We start from the raw sequence: 4,761 nt of genomic DNA, 5'->3' as shown, positions 1-4,761 counted from the left end.
GCAAGGCAACGTACTGTAATTCTAAGCAACGAGCAAGGCTACAGTACACCACAATATTTAGCGGACCAATGGAGCAAGGCAACGTACTGTACTTCTAAGCAAGGCAAATACTATAATGAGCAAGGCTACAGTACACCACAGTAAATTAAATATTCCCCATAACTCGACGTTACCTGCAAAGTAATGAGGAACATTTAGCGGACCAATGGAGCAAGGCAACGTACTGTAATTCTAAGCGAAGCAAATACTATATGATGAGCAAGGCTATGACATCAGCAAGGCTATGATACATTTAAGCAAGGCTAGTCAGATATTGCCAAGGCACTAGAGCAATACCTTTAATATACACCGTAACATCCGTACCATCAAAACGTCCCAAAGCACGCCCGATCGCCCCCACGGTCGACAGAATTTTTCCAGGCCCTTAAAATTAGGAGTGACATAAAAAAAAAAAAAAATAAATAATTGTATATAAATATGGAAATAATTAACTGGAATTTTAGTTATAAAAATTATACATGTATAAATTCTTAATTGTCCTTTTGATTTCTCATAAAGCAACAGTCCGGAAGAATGATAATATCTTTTTAGATCTGTCTGTTTCACAAATTGTTTGTAGCCCAGGAATCCGTTCAATTAATGTCTGTGGAAAGTACCTGGAGTCTGATCACTTCCGGAGTTGGCACCCAATGGCAGCATATTATCTGCAACATAAGTACTTCACAAAACAGTCAGATTGTCATAACAGAATTAAAGATACAAAATATAATGAACTGTAGTATACAACAATTTTTTTTTTATTATTATTATTGGGGTGTGTCGGGTGGGCAATTTAACATCGATCTGAAGCGCTAGCCAATACACCTTTAGTTCAACTGAGAAGATTGCACGTGCTCTCGATTTAATATAACGCTCGAGTGGTTCCCTGACGAATAGGCGTTTATCATTCATCTGTTATGTTTAGACAAGGAACTAGAAAACTGGATTACTTGACAACGACGATAGTTTATAGCTAACACACCTAGCAACGAGATAGATATTAATTTCGGGAAAAAATAAATGTAATTATTTTTAGGCAAAATAATTTTTTATTAATTAAAAAGTGTTGTTAAATGACATTAAAATGTGTATAAAGTTACCAAATATTTTTTATTCCTATACAGAATGCTGCTTTTGGTGAACATAATTTTAGCACTTTGTTCATCTGGCAAAGACAGGTCTTTCATTGTTTTATTGAGGTCCCGGCCTTTAAAATTTGTGATAATGACTAAGGATGACAGAGGATGAAATTTTGTGACAAAATCAATTTTTTTTGAATGTATAATGATAATAATTACTAATAGAATTCATAATAATTGTTATTATCATATAAACCACAGGCCTTGTGAAAACTAGAAAATTTTATTTTATTGACAAATCAACATTTGACAGTTTCATAATAATGAAAAAGTCATATAATTGAAAATGATCTGATATAAACACTTAAGTCACCATTATTGGAATATAACATAATGGCATAAATTCAGATCATCATGTTTTCTTATATACCAAATGTTAGCTTCGTCATGCCTGTTCAGCTCAGTAGGGAGAGTGTTGGTCTACGGATCATGGGGTTGTGAGTTTGATTCTCAAGTTGGCGTATGTTCTCCGTGACGATTTTATAAAAGATTTTGTGTCTGAAATCATTCGTCTTCCACATCTGATTCATGTGGGGAAGTAGGTAGTTACTTGCAGAGAACAGGTTTGTACTGGTACAGAATCCAGGAACACTGGTTAGGTAATCACTGTCCGCCGTTACATGACTGAAATACTGTTGAAAAACGGCATTAAACCAAAAACAAACAAACAAAACATTATAGGTTGCATAGAGTGTACCTTTTTTATGCTTTTATTGCATTTGAGGTTTTCAAGCCAAACAAAATGTTCAGCAGCCAAAATAAAAATTTAGACGTGTGGATCTCACAGTCTTCTTAAATAATGTCAAGACTGAAAAAAAAATCTCTTTTTATGAGATTAAAATTGTTCATTTAAACCAGATTGTACTTGAATAATTAAAAAAAACCCCACTCTTTTCTTCCAAAAAAACATGTTAAATTTGTAAAATATTTCTAAATAAGTTTCTTTCCTCATTATTGAATTATGTTTGAACAGAAAACATTTTTTTCATTCTAAATAATAACAAGAAGTGCCAATATATATAGTTTTCACTTATTTAAAGGGAATTACGGTAGTTTTTTATGCGCATCATTCTGTGCACCCTACACTATCTATGGAAAATTGAAGTGAAGTTAACATTTGTTGAAACATGTGACAGACAATCTTAAATATGAGAATCTTGAATAAATTAACTGTTTTTAATAAGTTTTATCAATACTAGTTTATGTTGTATTGACATGAATCATGTCTGACATGTACGAGGGAAGGTCAAAAAGTTCGTAGAACTCGGGGTTTATAATAGAGGTAGGCTAATGGTTTCAATATTATTTTTCAATATAATCCCCCTTTACCTCAACGCACTTGCCCCACTTTTCTTTTAAGCAGTCTTTGCCTTTAAAATAAAAGTCCTCTGTTTGGTCCTCAAACCAAGCCTCTGTGGCAGCCTTGAGTTCATCATCGTCTTGAAATCTCGTTCCACGCAAGTGCGACTTTAAATTTCGAAACAGATAATAATCACTTGGGGCCAGGTCTGGACTGTAAGAAGGGTGATTCAATTGTTCGAATTTCTATGGGTGTGTTCAAAACAATTTTTCACAAAAACAAGCCTGGTGACCCATTGTTTTTATTTGTTCAGTGCTTTCAGCACAAATTTTCCTGACATATAATTATGTGAATTTGAAAAAATTCTTTGACAGAAAAAAAAACTATAGGAATTCTCCTTAAATAAAAGTTTTGATGATAAGATACACTGTTCCCTCTTCTCATTTACTGGTATCAATATACAGGTAGACAGATATGCAATAAACAATAAACAATAAACCCTGTTTATTGGAACCATACTGTGAAAGACATTAGCCCCAAACTGTGCCAATGAAGACAGAAGAGCTTAGAAGAGCCATAGGACAGCTGGACGACTTCCTCATATTGAATTCTTCATGTGAGTGAGCCTGATCCAGCTGGCATATGGAAGGTTCAGTTGCCTGCCTGTGATGAAATAATACTTTCCTGAATAGTTTTTGTATCTTGTTGTATTGATATCTTAATTCTGTCTGACAGTTGTTTGATTGTCAAATTGAATGAATGAAACTTGTCTGATCCTGAATTTTCCTGAAAATACTGGACACACTTGTAACAGGGACATAAATAGACATTATTCCTGCTTGTAACAAGTAATAATGAACCTATTTTTAAACAGAACCTTTGACTTGATGCAAAGTTTGAAAATATTTTTTTCGTGGAATTTCCAAGTTTGTTTGTGTATTCTCCATGTGTGTCTTTTAAGCACTTTTTAGTTGTTATTTGTATTACTACATTAATATATGTGAAGGATGCCAATATAATATTGTATTTTGTAGCAGTTTTTGAGCAATAATCCTTAGGCCTAAAAAAAAATTCTTTGTTTCCGGTAACATGCTAAAAAAAATTAGGGTAGGTAGGTCAGAATTTTTTTTTTTTTTTTGGATTTTTTTTATTAAGGGAGACTTTGTATCAAAGAAATGAATACAAATAAGGGGATTATGCCTTTAGAGCATCAGTAAGTTGATTTCTAACATCATTGACCATGTTTAAAGCATAAAAAGTGAAGTTTTGCATTTTTTTGTAAAAAAGTTGAAAAAAATTTTCTCCAAGGCCATAAAAACATTTAGGGTTGGGCAAAAAATTTAGGGTAGGTCGGGATACCGGAAACAAACAATTTTTTTTATGCCTTAACTATGACAGTATGAATTGACTGTTACTGGTAGCAGTTAGCAAAATTGTGAAACTTTCATACATACATGGATTATACAGGAAGAAGTACCTTTGTGTCAAAAATCCTTTCGTTCATGATATCCTCCAATATACCTTTACGAAGAAAAATGCTTTTAAACAGTATACCATATAGCGGGTTAATTCTGCGTGAATTTTTTTTTGAGGTTTTGTCCTAAAATGGGCCTAGTTAATTTCTGTGGTTTTTATTTCTGCGACCTTCGAGAAAAGCAGGAATTAATATCTGCGGTTTGCATAATCTGGAAGTAAATTCTGTGCATGGAAAATAGCTACCACATTTACAAGGTCATAATCAACCACTCAAATGCATATCGTTCTCGTTAGTTTTGTCTTGGTGGTACATTGCCAGCTTTCATAGCCAAATCGCTGGCTTATCAATGAAATTGTCTCCCTTGAAAATACGCCATCGGCGTTATCGATTTCTCGATCCGATTGATTTTGCTACTATAGAGATATATAGGTAATGATTATCTAGGTCGTAATCTAAGACAGTGAAGTTGGCGCAGCTGATTTATGTTTAAATCTGATTTCTCTTTTCATTATAGTAGTCGCAACTTGACCGCGATGGTTGACCTTCGGTTGATTATTCATATCGATTATTTCATTGTAGAAATAAAGGGTGATTAGGGTAGCCATGTATATTTATATGTAATTAGTTTGTTTATAACAATAACTGTGTGTGTGATCATGAGACATTGTTGTTGTCTGTCCTTGTCCAATAACTGTGTGTGTGACCATGAAGCATCCTCTTGAGTTGTTATTTGTTATTGTCTATGTTTAATGCAAATTGTCTATGTTTAATGCAAATTTTATCGGGAAAGTCTGTATTTGAACAAA

This window comes from Mercenaria mercenaria, chromosome 13 (assembly GCF_021730395.1).
Source record: "Mercenaria mercenaria strain notata chromosome 13, MADL_Memer_1, whole genome shotgun sequence".
NCBI classification, from domain to species: domain Eukaryota; kingdom Metazoa; phylum Mollusca; class Bivalvia; order Venerida; family Veneridae; genus Mercenaria; species Mercenaria mercenaria.
Note: the sequence above shows the minus strand (reverse complement) of the source record.